This window comes from Leuresthes tenuis, unplaced genomic scaffold (assembly GCF_036924035.1).
Source record: "Leuresthes tenuis unplaced genomic scaffold, fLeuTen1.0.hap1 SCAF_19, whole genome shotgun sequence".
Lineage (NCBI taxonomy): Eukaryota > Metazoa > Chordata > Actinopteri > Atheriniformes > Atherinopsidae > Leuresthes > Leuresthes tenuis.
In genome coordinates this window covers 22,113,629-22,134,099 of record NW_027325373.1, presented here as the reverse complement: position 1 = coordinate 22,134,099, position 20,471 = coordinate 22,113,629, and the positions used below count along the sequence as shown (strand labels likewise).

At 43.2% G+C, this 20,471-nt stretch overlaps 4 non-coding genes across 4 annotated transcripts; all 4 read right to left on the bottom strand.

The window, feature by feature from the left end:
- Positions 1-6,900: 6,900 nt before the first annotated feature.
- Positions 6,901-7,091, bottom strand: LOC140277622 (U2 spliceosomal RNA). The gene has a single exon (XR_011909127.1). It is a non-coding gene; the product is annotated as a U2 spliceosomal RNA (small nuclear RNA).
- A 308-nt stretch (positions 7,092-7,399) lies between these two features.
- On the bottom strand, positions 7,400-7,513 carry LOC140277660 (U5 spliceosomal RNA). Its single transcript, XR_011909159.1, has one exon. It is a non-coding gene; the product is annotated as a U5 spliceosomal RNA (small nuclear RNA).
- Positions 7,514-7,931: 418 nt separating this feature from the next.
- Positions 7,932-8,123, bottom strand: LOC140277619 (U2 spliceosomal RNA). Its single transcript, XR_011909124.1, has one exon. It is a non-coding gene; the product is annotated as a U2 spliceosomal RNA (small nuclear RNA).
- Positions 8,124-8,431: 308 nt separating this feature from the next.
- Positions 8,432-8,545, bottom strand: LOC140277640 (U5 spliceosomal RNA). Its single transcript, XR_011909141.1, has one exon. It is a non-coding gene; the product is annotated as a U5 spliceosomal RNA (small nuclear RNA).
- Positions 8,546-20,471: the final 11,926 nt, after the last annotated feature.

The window sequence follows — 20,471 nt, the reverse complement described above, 5'->3', positions numbered from 1 at the left end:
GTGTGTAGTCGGGCATTCGAAACTTTTCTTACCCGCTTTTTACAAACTATGGTCGGACATTCAAACCTTCTTGTATCCGAAAACCTCCGCTCCCTCTTTTTATCATACATTGTCGGACATTTGCACCTTTTCTTACCCGCTTTTTACAAACCATGGTCGGACTTTCACACCTTCTTGTAGCCGAACAACTCCGCTCCCGCTATTGATTGTGTACAGTCGGGTATTTTAACCTTTTCTTACCCGCTTTTTACCAACTATGGTCGGACATTCAAACCGTCTTACAGCGGAACACCTCCGCTCCCACTTTTGATTGTGCATAGTCGGGCATTCAAAACTTTTCTTACCCGCTTTTTACAAATTATGGTCGGACATTCAAACCTTCTTGTATCCAAAAACCTCCGCTCCCTCTTTTTATCATACATTGTCGGACATTCGCACCTTCGTACAGCGGAAAAGTTCCGCTCCCTCTTTTGATGGTGTATGTTTGGGCATTCAAACTTTTCTTACCCGCTTTTTACAAACTATGCTCGGACATTCAAACCTTCTTGTAGCCGAACACATCCACTCCTGCTTTTGATGATGTATGGTTGGGCATTCGAACCTACCTGTTGCCCACTTTTAATTAATTATGGGTGGACTTTCACACCTTGTCGCAGCCAAACACCTCCGCTCCCTGTTTTGATCATGTATGGTTGGACATTTGCACCTTTTCTCACCAGCTTTTTGCAAGATATGGTTGGCTATTCACAGCTTCCTCTCTACCATACTTGTATGGTGGGATATTCACACCCACTTGCATCCGAAGACCTCCGCCCCCACTTTTGTTGATATTTAGACGGTCATTCGCACCTTACCCGCTTTTGGCAAACTATGGCCTTCTTGCAGCCAAACACCTCTGATCTCGCTTTTGATGATGTAAGGTTGGGCATTCAGACCTTGCTTCACCTGCTTTTCACTAAATATAGTCGGACATTCACACCTTCTTGCAGCCGAACACTTCCGCTCCACCTTTTAGTGTTCTATCACACCTTTTTAATCATTTTTTAGATTATGGTTGGAAATTCTCAACCACTCTCATCCGAAGACCTCTCCCCCCGCTTTTGTTAATATATTTGAACTTTAGTCAGACATTCACACCTTCTTGCAGCTGAACCACCTCCGCTCCCTGTTTTGATCATGTATGGTCTGGCAATACTACCTTTTCTTACCCGTTTGTGAGTAATTATGGCTGGACATTCACACCTACTTGCAGTCGAACAGCTCTGCCCCCGCTTTTGATTATGTTTGGTTGGATATTCAAACCTTTTCTTAACTGCTTTTTACAAATTTTGGTCGGACGTTCACACCTTCTTGTAGCTGAACACATGCACTCCTGCTTTTGATGATGTATGGTTGGGCATTCGCACCTTTTTTTTACCCATTTTTCAGGTATTATGGTTGGACATTCACACCTTCTTGCAGCTGAACAACTCCTCTCCCACTTATGATCATGTGCAGATTGATTTTCGAAAATTTTCTTTCATGTTTTCAAGCAATTATTGATGGACATTTAGACCTTCTTGCAGCTGAACACCTCCGCTCCCTCTTTTGATGGTGTATGTTCGGGCATTCGAACCTTTTCTTACCCGCTTTTTACAAACTATGGTCGGACATTCAAACCTTCTTGTAGCCGAACACATTCAGTCCTGCTTTTGATGATGTATGGTTGGGCATTCAAACCCTTTCTTACCCGCTTTTTACAAACTATTGTCGGACATTCAAACCTTCTTGTAGCCGAACACATCCACTCCTGCTTTTGAAGATGGGCATTCGCATTCGATGGGCATTAGCACCTTTTCTTACCCATTTTTCAGTAATTATGGGTGGACATTCACACCTTCTTGCAGCTGAACACCTCCTCTCCCGCTTATGATCATGTGTGGTTTGATATTCGAAAATTTTCTTTCATGTTTTCTGGCAATTATTGATGGACATTCAGACCTTCTTGCAGCTGAACACCTCCGCTCCCGCTTTTGATGGTGTATAGTCGGGCTTTCGAGCCTTTTCTTCCCCGGTTTTTACAAATTATGGTTGGACATTCAGACCTTCTTGCAGCCGAAAACCTCCGCTCCCTCTTTTGATCATGTATGGTTTGACATTCGTACCTTTTGTCACCCGCTTTTTACTATGGTCGGCCATTCACAGCTTCCTCTCCACCATACAAGTATGGTGGGATATTCAAACCCACTTTCATCCGAAGACCTCCGCCCCCACTTTTGTTGAAATTTAGTCGGTCATTCGCACCTTACCCGCTTTTGGCAAACTATGGCCTTCTTGCAGCCAAACACCTCTGATCTCGCTTTTGATGATGTAAGGTTGGGCATTCAGACCTTGCTTCACCTGCTTTTCACCAAATATAGTCGGACATTCACACCTTCTTCCGTTCCACCTTTTAGTGTGGTTTTATATTCGAAACTTTTCTTCCATGTTTTCTAGCAATTATTGATGGACATTCACACCTTCTTGCAGCTGAACACCTCCGCTCCCGCTTTTGATGGTGTATTGTCGGGCTTTCGAGCCTTTTCTTCCCCGGTTTTTACAAATTATGGTTGGACATACGTTTCATTTGACAGGCTGAATAGCAATAGGCACAACAGTTCGTTCACAAACCGGATCATTAATCTCATAGACTATTCTACCATCAACAACTTGGAAACCACAATCGACTCTCTAGATGCAGAAAAAGCATTTGATGGAGTGAACTGGAAAATTTTATTCGCAGCATTAAACAAATTCGGGTTTGGGTCACACTTTATCAACTGGATAAGGATATTAAATAGCTCCCCAAATACATGTGTCAGGACAAATGATCAAACTTCTCCAAGCTTCAGTCTGCAGAGAGGTACACGATAGGGTTGCCCACTTTCTCCCTCACTTTTTGCTATTTTCATCAAACCTTTAGCAGCTTCTATCAGACAAGATAGAAATATTAAAGGCATCCAATCCCAAAATATTGAGCATAAAATAAGTCTTTATGCTGATGATGTATTACTTTTCCTTCAGAACTCACAGACGTCTCTCACTCACACGATCACACTCATAAATAAATTCTCAGCACTTTCTGACTACTCTATCAACTGGTCTAAGACCACAGTTCTGCCCATTAACTGTAGGGTCCAGAATATACCTGCGATCACTTTACAGTCAGGAAATATTAGATATTTAGGCATAAACATTTCCTCCAGGCTCTCAGAGCTAACAAAGCTAAATTAAGTGCAATTATTAAAGAGAGTAGAGGACGATCTCTCTCGTTGGAAGTCCTTACCTATATCACTTATGGGGAGAGTTACAACCATTAAAATGATGATACTACCAAAAGTTAACTATATGTTCTCAATGATCCCCATAAAACCATCTGCTACTTGGTTTAAGTCACTAGATTCATGCATCTCCAAATTTCTGTGGAAAAACAAACCACCACGTATTAGTTTAAAAACCCTACAGACAGTGGTGGATTAGATTTACCTCATTTTCAGCACTATCCCTTAGCCAATAGGTTACAATATATATCAAAATGGTTTAAACCTTGTTGTTGTCACAGTTCCCAGAGACGTTGTAATCGTTGAGGATTCTATATTCACTCCCTCATTAGAGGCACGTGTTGCAGATTGATGACACTGAATCTTCTTCTCTGTTCATTGCTGGCATCATTCCCAGCATCGTAAGTGTTCGTGGCATTGTTAGCCTCTTCTTCTGGATCTTGACATCGAGCATCCTTTTGTATTTCTGGTTTGTCAGTCCTCTCTCTTCGTTCACCAGAGTCTTCGTCTCTTTGTCCTTGAGTTTGGTGATTTTTTCTTCTTTTGATGCCTTGACACAGTGTGACACGTGGGAGATCCTTTAACTTGGACTGATGTCCCTGTGCTGCGAAATGGCTGTGCTGCTCAAATGGTCTCTCCTTCATCATATACACAGTTATTTATACATCACCTTCCACCATGAAGCGTTGTCCCTTTTTGTTTCTCTCTTTGTTCTTAAAATGCTGTTATGCATGTCTAAAACCAATCCATTAAATTAGATCATTTTGGCACTAAAGCGATCTACAATGTGCTTGGTCGCAAAGCTGCTCATCTGTGGTAAACAGCTCTTCAGAAAGGCATTCTTCAATTGATTTCACTAATTTTATGTAATAATTTTGTGATTTCCTACAAAACTACACTTCTTCTCCCATCTGTCTGAGTATTTAATATTGTCTGGGTCCCGTTAAAACATGTATTTTTCCCATCTAATTCCTTGTTTGCTTTAAAACAAATATTCCCCATTTTCTATCCCTTCAGTAGCCAACCAGTTTGTATGGAGTACACTGGAGCAACTTGACTGATCAGTAAAACACTGCTTTTGTTGTCACCGCAAGGCTTCTCCCGTCGGTTGTTTCACTGAGACACTACTGAGTAACTATAACTCAACACAGTTTATGCACATAACATTCATATACATACTAACAAACAAACAAACAATTATTTATCGCAATTTTCTCATCTCTGTTTGAACGTACACCCAGGTAAATATTCCTGTAGTCTTCTCATACCGACTATGGACCCATTCATTGTTTAACTTCACTGTTTTGCAAATCCTAATTGAATATTACACATTGACATTGAACTTTACTGGATAAGCAGGTCTTCATTGCATTCAACGGCCTATATGTGAGCATCTATGTGTAAGCTGTTCTTCTTTGCATTTATCAGCAGCAAGCAATACTTCATTGCACATCCATATGAAAATAGTAAAACAATTCCAATCTCTGTGTGGCAATTTTAATTTAAACAAGTTGAACTGTGCCTCTGATCATTTAAAAAAGGTGTGTACCAATATCAACCTTTCTCAGGTAATTACTGATCCTACAAAACCAAACTTAAGAGATCCTTCAAGGTTGTCCCTGATTGGCTCAATCTTAACAAATCAAAGGTAGAAAATCCACAGTATCTGAACTTGGTGTTAGTTATCACTGCTCAATAGCCTGTATCAGAATTGCAAAAATGAAAACATTAGGTCCACGCTTGGTATCCAGATCCTGAAACATCTCCATGAGCAGGCTTTTTTTTTAACTGATCTGTTGAATAGTTATACTTTTTGTAAATCTTCTAATTCCATAGTTGATAAACACGCCCCTTTTAAAAAGTATAGAACTTAGAACAGGTCTAGTCCCTGGCTTTCGGCAGAACTGTCTTCTTTACTTTTTTTTTTCCCCCTTATCATGTTCAGCATTATGGCAGCAGAATTGTAGTCTGAATACCTTTGATGCCAAACAGATTTGCTTTGCCAAGGGAAGTTTTATAAATCTAAAGCTCCCCTTGATGCCCATTTATTTATTTCTGTTTACAATATATGACATGTAATAGAACTGAACCGGACCGGGGGACAAGGAAAGAAGAAGAGGAAGGAAGAGGAAACAGAACAAAAATAGAAACAAAAACCAGACAACCAGCTGCTACACCTGTAAAAATCAAAACAGACAACAATCCATGGCCTCTGAGGGGAATCCAGCCTTAGCGCCAGGAGCACCTGAAAGCAGACAAGCAGAGAAAAAACAAACACACAAACAAACAAAAACAAGCACAAGAAGCGGCAATCGCATACAACACAGTTGTGGATATAGATGACCTGAGACGACATGATAATACATCAACTGCTTAGCGACCATGCTACTGGACTAATGAATGTGGTTGTGTGTGTGTGAGAACATGCAACACCCATGGCAAAGGACCTACATGATAACCGTGCTTTGTTATGAGTGTATAAGCGTACAGGGCCACAATCCACAGCCCCCCCAAGAAATCAGAAGCAGGCAGAGAGGGCCACAAGACCCAGGCCACCAGCAGCCCCCACAGAGCACAGAACCCAGGAAGCCCACCGCAGGGGCAACCACGCATCCACCCAGAAGACTGCAGAGGAAGCCCCGGGAAAGAGCCCCCATAAGCATAGGGCAGAGGCCCTCTGGGAGCCAGGGGCAACAGCCCACCAACGTCGCCAGGCCCCAGCCGCCCAGACATGGGCCGTGCACTGGACCCGGGCCCCAGGAGCCCGAGCGCCCCCAAACCCCCCGGCAGAGGCTCCACCCAATACCCAGGAGGGCCAAGCGCCCCAGACAGCCACACAGTGGATCAGCGCCTGCCCCAGCACCCCTGGCCAAGTGCCCTGGGAGTCAAGACGTGCCCACAGGTGGGTGAAGTCGCGAGCAGCGGGGAGAGGCCACGCTGCCCCCCCCATCGGGAGAAGCACAGGCAGGCCAGGCGACAGCAAGTCCAAGATCCAGGCCCAATCATTACCACACACACTTTCATGTGCAGCGGGCACACCAGGGGGCCAGCAGCCCCCCAGCCACCACAGACCCCAAACCAGCAGAACAATTAATTAATCCTCCTGGCCCCTCCCGCCCCGAGCAGCAACCAGGAAGCAGGGGTGTGCGAAGAAGACCCCTCCCCTCACCCTTCTGGCTCTTCAATATTTTCTAATAGTGAGCAATTAAAATTGAGGGGCACCAGATGCCACTCAGTGTAACCACCCCCCAAGACCTAATGTGTGTGTGTGAGTGTGTTTGATAAGTAGTAATGTCTAAGGTGTAATTAAAACAGGGGCGGGGAACTGCAGAGTGCAACTACTGCAGAGTCCACTACACCCCACCGAACACACACGCCCCCAAAACCCTTCATGTGTGAGTGTGTGCTGTGTACAGGAGCCAGAAGGGAGACGGGTATGGGGATATACACCGGGGGAGCTACTCTCCCCCAGAGAGGGCAGCCAGGGACTGGCTGCAATAGGCATCCCCGCTACCAGGGAGCCAACACAGGACAGGAGGGCCTGATGTCCACCAGGCTCGGGGCCTGCTGCGACCATATTACGGGAGCTACTGTACCCCCAGAAGAGCGCACCGTTCCCAGCGGCACTGCAGTACCGGGTCAATGCTTGGAGTGAACGGAGCAAGCTACTTTTTCAACTCTTATTGCTAAAAATCCATTTAATATGTAGTCCTCGTATAGAGAACATATCAGATATTAAACTGATAAGAACAGATACTACACTTGATCTTAGCCAAAAGGCCGAGAAGCGATAACTGTCCACTGGTTCACGTCCGAGGGCCCTTCCTGGCACAATGCGCACTTGTAGCGGTGTTCTTTTTATGGCTATTGGTGGCCAGAGTGTCACTTTGCACCTCCGCCCACCCGCTGCACTGAGCACTCTTCAGCCCTGTTAAATGGTATAACTTTGCACTCCTGCACGCTCCAGCGAGCACCATTCAAGACACAACTTTGCAATCCAGCTTCGAACATCGGCACAGTCCCAACAAGTAAGGCGACTCTACTCAGAGAAGTCACTCTGCACAGTAACAAGATTTCTTTTGCACAGACAGAAAGGGCTTCACCCGCAAATGTAAAGCCTGCCAAAAATAGAAACAACTCATTAGTGCTGCTCTCTACAGAAGTCTTTAGTAAAAGGTGAAAGACTTGTACGTTATGAAGAGAAACCAGAGTACGATTATCCGTCACTGCGGGAGCAGGGCATCAGGCTAGTTGGCATTGCCACCTTCCCCATGGTGAGCTTTGCTTGGTTGTGACGCTTGCTCCCCCCCCCCCCCTTGCTCCTCGGCTGACCAAGTAGGAACAATCGGGCCCTATTCGATGGCTGCCTTGTCTTTTACTCTGTGCAAAAGACAAGGCAGCAACAAAAACACCACGGGAACACCGTATTGAGGCTTTGTTCTGACCGCTCATTCAGTGTCGCGTTTCTTTCAAGCAATTCTCCCGGTTAGCCCGCACTCGGCTCGCTCCCAGAGGCGTGTTAAAGTCTACTTCGCATTCACTCTCTTTTCTCAGCAGATTAAAAGAAAGTTTCATCTTGGGCTCCCTGAAACATCCATCCTGCACCGCTGTTTGCTTTTTCACAAGAGCAGAGAAGAGCGCACCATTCCCAGCGGCACTGCAGTACTCGGTCGATGCTTGGAGTGAACGGAGCAAGCTCCTTTTTCAACTCCTATTCCTAAAAATCCATTTAATATGTAGTCCTCGTATAGAGGACATATCAGGTATTAAACTGATAAGAACAGATACTACACTTGATCTTAGCCAAAAAGGCCGAGAAGCGATAACTGTCCACTGGTTCACGTCCGAGGGCCCTTCCAGGCACAATGCGCACTTGTAGCGGAGTTCTTTTTATGGCCATAGGTGGCCAGAGTGTCACTTTGCACCTCCGCCCACCCGCTGCACTGAGCACTCTTCAGCCCTTTTAAATGGTATAACTTTGCACTCCCGCACGCTCCAGCGAGCACCATTCAAGCAACAACTTTGCACTACAGCTTCGAACATCAGCACAGTCGCAACAAGTAAGGCGACTCTACTCAGAGAAGTCACTCTGCACAGTAACAAGATTTCTTTTGCACAGACAGAAAGGGCTTCACCCGCAAAGGTAAAGCCTGCCAAAAATAGAAACAACTCATTAGTGCTGCTCTCCACGGAAGTCTTTAGTAAAAGGCGAAAGACTTGTACGTTATGAAGAGAAACCAGAGTACGATTATCCGTCACTGCGGGAGCAGGGCATCAGGCTAGTTGGCCCAGCCATCTTCCCCATGGTGAGCTTTGCTTGGTTGAGACGCTTGCTCCCCACCCTTGCTCCTCGGCTGACCAAGTAGGAACAATCAGGCTGCCTTGTCTTTTACTCTGTGCAAAAGACAAGGCAGCAACAAAAACACCACGGGAACACCGTATTGAGGCTTTGTTCTGACCGCTCATTCGGTGTCGCGTTTCTGTCAAGCAATTCTCTCGGTTAGCCCGCACTCGGCTCGCTCCCAGAGCCGTGTTAAAGTCTACTTCGCATTCACTCTCTTTTCTCAGCAGACTCTTGGGATTTTATCTATAAAATGAATTCCTTCACTCAAACTATGTTAAAACTGCTTTGTCCTTCATATTTACCATGTCTTGAAAGATTTAAACAAAAAAAACAACGTTGTACTTTGCAGTAAAAGAAAGAGCAAATCTAAAGTTTCAGGAATCCGAGAATAAGCTTACTTTCATGAGTTCTTCACGATTTCGGATTTTGCTATAAAATGAATTCCTTCACTCAAACTAAATTAAAACTACTAAACCGCTAATCTGTTACATGTAAGGCAGATGTCAAATTCACCGAAATAGGATTATTCGGTATTCGGCCAATCGAGCTGTAGCAGCTTCGGTAAAAGAGTATAAGTTGAAGAGTTTGTGAATAAAGGTGTGCGCACACATAGTGAGCTGTAGGAAAATAGGCAGGGAGCAATGCCGGGTGGGGTATATGTTCTTGTATGTTGTCTGACTGTTTGATTTGAATGTGTTGTGTAAGTGTCCTGTTGAATGTTACATGTTTGGGCTTTAACACTTCACTGTGGTTGTTAACTGTGTGGTGTGACCTGAAATGTTATATGTTTGGGCTGTGTGACATGCTTAATGCTTGTCAGTACCTACCCACTTATTCATATATAGCAACTGACAACATAAGAAGTCTGGACGTACTTTGATAGTAGTTGTAGAAGTATCCTTATTGATAATAGATAAACTAATTCATATTGATAGAACAGTAGATGAACAGGTGCCTGCACATGTCTCACGAAAATAAAATGGGTGTATGATTGCTGACGGCAGAGCAATACTGCCAAACTTATGAGTTCTTGTGGCAAACTTGATTCAGTGTCTTGACGTGTATACGCTGTTTCGCTGACTTGATTGTCACAAGAAACAAAGTGTGTTTGATAAGATCCGACCATTTTATTACGGGAGGATCAGTATGTATGGATTCTGATGTGACTGATAAACCCATTCGTATCTTAAGCATAATCTAATACGTGAGACAACGCCATGGCACACAATCAAAAAAAAAAAGACAGAGCGGTTTTGTGTCCCCACAGTCCATAATGTAGAAAAGAGAGAAAAAAGCCTTTCTGATTTGGTGTGTGTGCTCACAGTGCAGAGTGTAGAGAAAAGAGAGAAAAGAAAGCCGTTTTGGTGTCACGGGTGTTGTGACTTACACACACACATTTCTGAATTGAGAAAAGAAATTATTTTAGAGGAAGCACTGGAGTTTAGATCCCACATTTGTTGATAGGTACTCATTTATTTCTTCACTTCTGATGGAGTTTCAACAATAAACAACAAACTTTGGATTATGAGAAAGAACCAGACTCATTCTTCAGGAATCCGAAAATAAGCTCTATTTTACGAGTTATGCACGAATTCGGATTCTCCTATAGAACGAATTCATTAACTCAAACCAAGTTAAGACTGCTTTGTCCTTCATATTTATTCATGTCTAATCAAGTTTCAACGATAAACAACGTTGTACTTTGCAGAATGAGAAAGAACTTCTTCAGCAATAAGCATCTCTCGACATATGACGAAGTACAGATGTTGCTATAAAATTAATTCCTTCTATCAGCCTGACTTAAAACTGTTTGTCCTCCTTATCTATCCACTTCAATTCAAGTTTCAACAATTACAAAAATTTTGTAGTTTGAGAAAGAACAACTTAATCTTCAGCAATCAGTATAAAAAGAGGGTCAGAAAAGGTGCAAATGCCAACCAATCACTAAAAGGTGGAGCGGAAGTATTCGGCTGCAAGTAGGTGTGAATGTTCGACCATAATTTGTAAAAAGCGGGTAAGAAAAGGTTCGAATGCCAGACTAAATATTAACAAAAGCGGGAGGAGAGGTCTTCGGATGAGAGTGGGTGACAATTTCCAACCATAATCTATAAAATGCGGTGAAAAAAAAGGTGTGAATGCCCCATAGAACACTAAAAGGTGGAGCGGAAGTGTTCGGCTGCAAGAAGGTGTGAATGTCCGACTATATTTGGTGAAAAGCAGGTGAAGCAAGGTCTGAATGCCCAACCTTACATCATCAAAAGCGAGATCAGAGGTGTTTGGCTGCAAGAAGGCCATAGTTTGCCAAAAGCGGGTAAGGTGCGAATGACCGACTAAATATCAACAAAAGTGGGGGCGGAGGTCTTCGGATGCAAGTGGGTGTGAATATCCTACCATACAAGTATGGTGGAGAGGAAGCTGTGAATGGCCGACAATAGTAAAAAGCGGGTGAGAGAAGGTGCGAATGTCAAACCATACATGATCAAAACAGGGAGCGGAGGTGTTTGGCTACGACAAGGTGTGAATGTCCACCCTTAATTAATGAAAAGCGGGCAACAAGTAGGTTTGAATGCCCAACCATACATCATCAAAAGCAGGAGTGGATGTGTTCGGCTACAAGAAGGTTTGAATGTCCGAGCATAGTTTGTAAAAAGCGGGTAAGAAAAGGTTCGAATGCCCGAACATACACCATCAAAGGAGGGAGCGGAGGTGTTCCGCTGTACGAAGATGTGAATGTCCGACAATAGTTGGTAAAAAGCGGGTAAGAAAAGGTTAAAATACCCGACTGTACACAATCAATAGTGGGAGCGGAGTTGTTCGGCTACAAGAAGGTGTGAAAGTCCGACCATGGTTTGTAAAAAGCGGGTAAGAAAAGATTCGAATGGCCGAATATATACCATCAAAAGCGGAAGCGGAGGTGTTCGGTTGCAAGAAGGTGTGAATGTCCGACCAAAGTTTGTAAAAAGCAGTTAAGAAAAGATTCGAATATCCAACCAAACATAGTCAAAAGCGGGAGCAGAGCTTTTCGACTGCAAGTAGGTGTGAATGTCCAGCCATAATTACTCACAAACGGGTAAGAAAAGGTAGTATTGCCAGCCCATACATTATCAAAACAGGGAGCGGAGGTGGTTCAGCTGCAAGAAGGTGTGAATGTCCGACTAAAGTTTATAAAAAGCGGGTAAGACAAGGTGCGAATGCCCGACAATGTATGATCAAAAGAGGGAGCGGAGGTTTTCGGCTGCAAGAGGGTCTGAATGTCCACCCATAATTCCTGAAAAATGGGTAAAAAAAGGTGCGAATGCCCAACCATATATGATCAAAACAGGGAGCGGAGGTGTTTTGCTGCGACAAGGTGTGAATGTCCACCCATAATTAATGAAAAGCGAGCAACAAGTAGGTTCGAATGCCCAACCATACATCATCAAAAGCAGGAGTGGATGTGTTCGGCTACAAGAAGGTGTGAACGTCCAACTAAAGTTTTTAAAAAGCAGTTAAGAAAAGGTTCGAATATCCAACCAAACATAATCAAAAGCGGGAGCAGAGCTGTTCGACTGCAAGTAGGTGTGAATGTCAGATCATAATTTGCAAAAAGCTGATGAGAAAGATGAGAATGCCCGGCTATACACCATCAATTGCGGGAGCGGAGTTTTTCGGCTGTGAGTAGGTGTGAATCTCCGACCATAATTGCTGAAAAATGTGTTAGAAAAGGTAAGAATGCCGGTCCATACATCATCAAAAGTGAGAGAGGTGGTGTTCGGCTGCAAGTAGGTGTGAATGTCCAGCCATAATTACTCACAAACGGGTGAGAAAAGGTAGTATTGCCAGACCATACATAATCAAAACAGGGAGCATAGGTGGTTCAGCTGCAAGAAGGTGTGAATGTCTGACTAAAGTTCAAATATATAAACAAAAGTTGGAGCGGAAGTATTCGGCTGCAAGTAGGTGTGAATGTTCGACCATAATTTGTAAAAAGCGGGTAAGAAAAGGTTCGAATGCCCGACTATAAATTAACAAAAGCGGGAGTAGAGGTCTTCGGATAAGAGTGGGTGAGAATTTCCAACCATAATCTATAAAATGCGGTGAAAAAAAAGGTGTGATAGAACACTAAAAGGTGGAGCGAAAGTGTTCGGCTGCAAGAAGGTGTGAATGTCCAACTATATTTGGTGAAAAGCAGGTGAAGCAAGGTCTGAATGCCCAACCTTACATCATCAAAAGCGAGATCAAAGGTGTTTGGCTGCAAGAAGGCCATAGTTTGCCAAAAGCGGATAAGGTGCGAATGCCCGACTAAATATCAACAAAAGAGGGAGCGGAGGTCTTCGGATGCAAGTGGGTTTGAGTATCCCACCATACCAGTATGGTGGAGAGGAAGCTGTGAATGACCGACCATAGTTTGCAAAAAGCGGGTGAGAAAAAGTGCGAATGTCCAACCATACAAGATCAAAACAGGGAGCGGAGGTGTTTGGCTGCGACAAGGTGTGATTGTCCACCCATAATTAATGAAAAGCGGGCAACAAGTAGGTTCGAATGCCCAACCATACATCATCAAAAGCAGGAGTGGATGTGTTCGGCTACAAGAAGGTTTGAATGTCCGACCACAGTTTGTAAAAAGCGGGTAACAAAAGGTTCGAATGCCCGACTATACACCATCAAAAGCGGGAGCGGAGGTGTTCCGTTGTAAGACGGTGTGAATGTCCGACCATAGTTGGTAAAAAGCGGGTAAGAAAAGGTTAAAATACCCGACTGTACACAATCAATAGCGGGAGTGGAGTTTTTCGGCTACAAGAAGGTGTGAATGTCCACCCTCTATTTGTAAAAAGCGGGTAAAAAAAGGTTCGAATGCCCGAATATATATCATCAAAAGCGGAAGCGGAGGTGTTCGGCTGCAAGAAGGTGTGAACGTCCGACCAAAGTTTGTAAAAAGCAGTTAAGAAAAGGTTCGAATATCCAACCGAACATAATCAAAAGCGGGAACAGAGCTGTTCGACTGCAAGTAGGTGTGAATGTCAGATCATAATATGCAAAAATCTAATGAGAAAGGGTGAGAATGCCCGACTATACACCATCAAATGCGGGAGCGGAAGTGTTTGGCTGTGAGTAGGTGTGAATGTCCGACCATAATTGCTGAAAATTGTGTAAGAAAAGGTTCGAATGCCCGAATATACACCATCAAAAGTAGAAACGGAGGTGTTCGGCTGCAAGAAGGTGTGAACGTCCGACCAAAGTTTGTAAAAAGCAGTGTAAAGCGAGAAAAAGCTTTTCGTGAGATCTGCATGATTTGGAATTTTGCTTATAAAATGCATTCCTTCACTCAAACTATGTTCAACAAAGAACAACATTGGACTTTGCAGAAGAAGAAGTTGAAATCGATCTAGACATAGATAAATATGAAGGACAAAGCAGTTTCCACTTGGTTTGAGTGAAGGAATTAATTTTATAGCAAAATCCCAAATCAAGCAGAACGTATGAAAATAAGCTTATTCTCGGATTCCTGATCCTTCCGTATTGCTCTTTCTTCGATTGCAAAATACAATGTTGCTCCTTGTTGAAGTCGATCTAGACATTGATAAATATGAAGGACAAAGCAGTTTTAACTTGGTTTGAGTGAAGGAATTCATTTTATACATAAAATCCCAAATCATGCAGAACGTATGAAAAGAAGCTTATTCTCGGATTCCTGATCCTTCAGTGTTGCTCTTTCTTCTACTGCAAAATACAATGTTGTTCTTTGTTGAAGTCGATCTAGACATTGATAAATATGAAGGACAAAGCAGTTTTCACTTGGTTTGAGTGAAGGAATTAATTTTATACATAAAATCCCAAATCATGCAGAACGTCTGAAAAGAAGCTTATTCTCGGATTCCTGATCCTTCAGTGTTGCTCTTTCTTCTACTGCAAAATACAATGTTGTTCTTTGTTGAAGTCGATCTAGACATTGATAAATATGAAGGACAAAGCAGTTTTCACTTGGTTTGAGTGAAGGAATTAATTTTATACATAAAATCCCAAATCATGCAGAACGTATGAAAAGAAGCTTATTCTCGGATTCCTGATCCTTCAGTGTTGCTCTTTCTTCTACTGCAAAATACAATGTTGTTCTTTGTTGAAGTCGATCTAGACATTGATAAATATGAAGGATAAAGCAGTTTTAACTTGGTTTGAGTGAAGGAATTAATTCTATACATAAAATCCCAAATCATGCACAACGTATGAAAAGAAGCTTATTCTCGGATTCCTGATCCTTCAGTGTTGCTGTTTCTTCTACTGCAAAATACAATGTTGTTCTTTGTTGAAGTCGATCTAGACATTGATAAATATGAAGGACAAAGCAGTTTTAACTTGGTTTGAGTGAAGGAATTCATTTTATAGCAAATCCCAAATCATATAGAACGTATGAAAATAAGCTTATTGTCGGATTCCTGATCCTTCAGTGTCGCTCTTTCGGCTGCTGCAAAATACAATGTTGTTCTTTGTTGAAGTCGATCTAGACATTGATAAATATGAAGAACAAAGCAGTTTTCTCTTGGTTTGAGTGAAGGAATTAATTTTATACATAAAATCCCAAATCAAGCAGAAGGTATGAAAAGAAGCTTATTCTTGGATTCCTGATCCTTCAGTGTTGCTCTTTCTTCTACTGCAAAATCCAATGTTGTTCTTTGTTGAAGTCGATCTAGACATTGATAAATATGAAGGACAAAGCAGTTTTAACTTAGTTTGAGTGAAGGAATTCATTTTATAGCAAAATCCGAAATCGTGCAGAACTCATGAAAGCAAGCTTATACTCGGATTCCTGAAACTTTAGATTTGCTCTTTCTTTTACTGCAAAGTACAACGTTGTTTTTTGTTGATATCTATCTAGACATTGATAAATACCAGCCGAACATCTCTGCTGTTCCTTCTTATGATCATGTGCGGTTTGATATTCGAAAATTTTCTTTCATGTTTTTTAGCAATTATTGATGGACATTCAGACCGTCTTACAGCGGAGCTCCTCCGCTCCATCTTTTGATGGTGTATGTTCGGGCATTCGAATCTTTCCTTACCCGCTTTTTACAAACTATGGTCGGACATTCAAACCTTCTTGTAGCCGAACACATCCACTTCTGCCTTTGATGATGTATGGTTAGGCATTCGCACCTTTTATTACTCATTTTTCAGTAATTATGGGTGGACATTCACACCTTCTTGCAGCTGAACACCTCCTCTCCCGCTAATGATCACATGTGGTTTGATATTCGAAAATTTTCTTTCATGTTTTCTAGCAATTATTGATGGACATTCAGACCTTCTTGCAGCTGAACACCTCCGCTCCCGCTTTTGATGGTGTATAGTCGGGCTTTCGAGCCTTTTCTTCCCCGGTTTTTATAAATTATGGTTGGACATTCAGACCTTCTTGCAGCCGAAAACCTCCGCTCCCTCTTTTGATCATGTATGGTTTGACATTCGCACCTTTTCTCATCCGCTTTTTACTATGGTCAGCCATTCACAGCTTCCTCTCCACCATACTTGTATGGTGGGATATTCACACCCACTTGCATCCGAAGACCTCCGCCCCCACTTTTGTTGATATTTAGTCGGTCATTCGCACCTTACCCGCTTTTGGCAAACTATGGCCTTCTTGCAGCCAAACACCTCTGATCTCGCTTTTGATGATGTAAGGTTGGGCATTCAGACCTTGCTTCACCTGCTTTTCACCAAATATAGTCGGACATTCACACCTTCTTCCGCTCCACCTTTCCGTGTGGTTTGATATTCGAAAATTTTCTTTCATGTTTTCTAGCAATTATTGATGGACATGCAGACCTTCTTGCAGCTGAACACCTCCGCTCCCGTTTTTGATGGTGTATAGTCGGGCTTTCGAGCCTTTTCTTCCCCGGTTTTTACAAATTATGGTTGGACATTCAGACCTTCTTGCAGCCGAAAACCTCCGCTCCCTCTTTTGATCACATATTGTCGGGCATTCGCACCTTTTTTTTTACCCGCTTTTTACAAACCATGGTTGGACTTTCACACCTTTTAGTAGCGGAACAACTCCGCTCCAGCTATTGATTGTGTACAGTCGGGTATTTTAACCTTTTCTTACCCGCTTTTTACCAACTATGGTCGGACATTCACACCTTCTTACAGCGGAACACCTCCGCTCCCTCTTTTGATGGTGTATGTTCGGGCATTCGAACCTTTTCTTACCCGCTTTTTACAAACTATGGTCGGACATTCAAACCTTCTTGTAGCCGAACACATCCAGTCCTGCTTTTGATAATGTATGTTCGGGCATTCGAACCTTTTCTTACCCGCTTTTTACAAACTATGGTCGGACATTCAAACCTTCTTGTAGCCGAACACATCCACTTCTGCTTTTGATGATGTATGTTTAGGCATTCGCACCTTTTATTACTCATTTTTCAGTACTTATGGATGGACATTCACACCTTCTTGCAGCTGAACACCTCCTCTCCCGCTAATGATCACATTTGGTTTGATATTCGAAAATTTTCTTCATGTTTTCTAGCAATTATTGATGGACATTCAGACCTTCTTGCAGCTGAACACCTCCGCTCCCGCTTTTGATGGTGTATAGTCGGGCTTTCGAGCCTTTTCTTCCCCTGTTTTTATAAATTATGGTTGGACATTCAGACCTTCTTGCAGCCAAAAACCTCCGCTCCCTCTTTTGATCATGTATGGTTTGACATTCGCACCTTTTCTCACCCGCTTTTTACTATGGTCAGCCATTCACAGCTTCCTCTCCACCATACTTGTATGGTGGGATATTCACACCCACTTGCATCCGAAGACCTCCGCCCCCACTTTTGTTGATATTTAGTCGGTCATTCGCACCTTACCCGCTTTTGGCAAACTATGGCCTTCTTGCAGCCAAACACCTCTGATCTCGCTTTTGATGATGTAAGGTTGGGCATTCAGACCTTGCTTCACCTGCTTTTCACCAAATATAGTCGGACATTCACACCTTCTTCCGCTCCACCTTTCCGTGTGGTTTGATATTCGAAAATTTTCTTTCATGTTTTCTAGCAATTATTGATGGACATGCAGACCTTCTTGCAGCTGAACACCTCCGCTCCCGTTTTTGATGGTGTATAGTCGGGCTTTCGAGCCTTTTCTTCCCCGGTTTTTACAAATTATGGTTGGACATTCAGACCTTCTTGCAGCCGAAAACCTCCGCTCCCTCCTTTGATCATGTATGGTTTGACATTTGCACCTTTTCTCACCTGCTTTTTACTATTGTAGGCCATTCACAGCTTCCTCTCCACCATACTTGTATGGTGGGATATTCAAACCCACTTGCATCCGAAGACCTCCGCCCCCACTTTTGTTGATATTTAGTCGGTCATTCGCACCTTACCCGCTTTTGGCAAACTATGGCCTTCTTGCAGCCAAACACCTCTGATCTCGCTTTTGATGATGTAAGGTTGGGCATTCAGACCTTGCTTCACCTGCTTTTCACCAAATATAGTCGGACATTCACACCTTCTTCCGCTCCACCTTTCCGTGTGGTTTGATATTCGAAAATTTTCTTTCATATTTTCTAGCAATTATTGATGGACATTCAGACCTTCTTGCAGCTGAACACCTCCGCTCCCGCTTTTGATGGTGTATAGTCGGGCTTTCGAGCCTTTTCTTCCCCGGTTTTTACAAATTATGGTTGGACATTCAGACCTTCTTGCAGCCGAAAACCTCCGCTCCCTCTTTTGATCACATATTGTCGGGCATTCGCACCTTTTTTTTTACCCGCTTTTTACAAACCATGGTTGGACTTTCACACCTTTTAGTAGCGGAACAACTCCGCTCCAGCTATTGATTGTGTACAGTCGGGTATTTTAACCTTTTCTTACCCGCTTTTTACCAACTATGGTCGGACATTCACACCTTCTTACAGCGGAACACCTCCGCTCCCTCTTTTGATGGTGTATGTTCGGGCATTCGAACCTTTTCTTACCCGCTTTTTACAAACTATGGTCGGACATTCAAACCTTCTTGTAGCCGAACACATCCAGTCCTGCTTTTGATAATGTATGTTCGGGCATTCGAACCTTTTCTTACCCGCTTTTTACAAACTATGGTCGGACATTCAAACCTTCTTGTAGCCGAACACATCCACTTCTGCTTTTGATGATGTATGTTTAGGCATTCGCACCTTTTATTACTCATTTTTCAGTACTTATGGATGGACATTCACACCTTCTTGCAGCTGAACACCTCCTCTCCCGCTAATGATCACATTTGGTTTGATATTCGAAAATTTTCTTCATGTTTTCTAGCAATTATTGATGGAAATTCAGACCTTCTTGCAGCTGAACACCTCCGCTCCCGCTTTTGATGGTGTATAGTCGGGCTTTCAAGCCTTTTCCTCCCCGGTTTTTATAAATTATGGTTGGACATTCAGACCTTCTTGCAGCCAAAAACCTCCGCTCCCTCTTTTGATCATGTATGGTTTGACATTCGCACCTTTTCTCACCCGCTTTTTACTATGGTCGGCCATTCACACCTTCCTCTCCACCATACTTGTATTGTGGGATATTCAAACCCACTTGCATCCGAAGACCTCCGCCCCCACTTTTGTCGATATTTAGTCGGTCATTCGCACCTTACCCGCTTTTGGCAAACTATGGCCTTCTTGCAGCCAAACACCTCTGATCTCGCTTTTGATGATGTAAGGTTGGGCATTCAGACCTTGCTTCACCTGCTTTTCACCAAATATAGTCGGACATTCACACCTTCTTCCGCTCCACCTTTCCGTGTGGTTTGATATTCGAAAATTTTCTTTCATGTTTTCTAGCAATTATTGATGGACATTCAGACCTTCTTGCAGCTGAACACCTCCGCTCCCGTTTTTGATGGTGTATAGTCGGGCTTTCGAGCCTTTTCTTCCCCGGTTTTTACAAATTATGGTTGGACATTCAGACCTTCTTGCAGCCGAAAACCTCCGCTCCCTCTTTTGATCATGTATGGTTTGACATTTGCACCTTTTTTCACCCGCTTTTTACTATTGTAGGCCATTCACAGCTTCCTCTCCACCATACTTGTATGGTGGGATATTCAAACCCACTTGCATCCGAAGACCTCCGCCCCCACTTTTGTTGATATTTAGTCGGTCATTCGCACCTTACCCGCTTTTGGCAAACTATGGCCTTCTTGCAGCCAAACACCTCTGATCTCGCTTTTGATGATGTAAGGTTGGGCATTCAGACCTTGCTTCACCTGCTTTTCACCAAATATAGTCGGACATTCACACCTTCTTCCGCTCCACCTTTCCGTGTGGTTTGATATTCGAAAATTTTCTTTCATGTTTTCTAGCAATTATTGATGGACATGCAGACCTTCTTGCAGCTGAACACCTCCGCTCCCGTTTTTGATGGTGTATAGTCGGGCTTTCGAGCCTTTTCTTCCCCGGTTTTTACAAATTATGGTTGGACATTCAGACCTTCTTGCAGCCGAAAACCTCCGCTCCCTCCTTTGATCATGTATGGTTTGACATTTGCACCTTTTCTCACCTGCTTTTTACTATTGTAGGCCATTCACAGCTTCCTCTCCACCATACTTGTATGGTGGGATATTCAAACCCACTTGCATCCGAAGACCTCCGCCCCCACTTTTGTTGATATTTAGTCGGTCATTCGCACCTTACCCGCTTTTGGCAAACTATGGCCTTCTTGCAGCCAAACACCTCTGATCTCGCTTTTGATGATGTAAGGTTGGGCATTCAGACCTTGCTTCACCTGCTTTTCACCAAATATAGTCGGACTTTCACACCTTCTTCCGCTCCACCTTTCCGTGTGGTTTGATATTCGAAAATTTTCTTTCATGTTTTCTAGCAATTA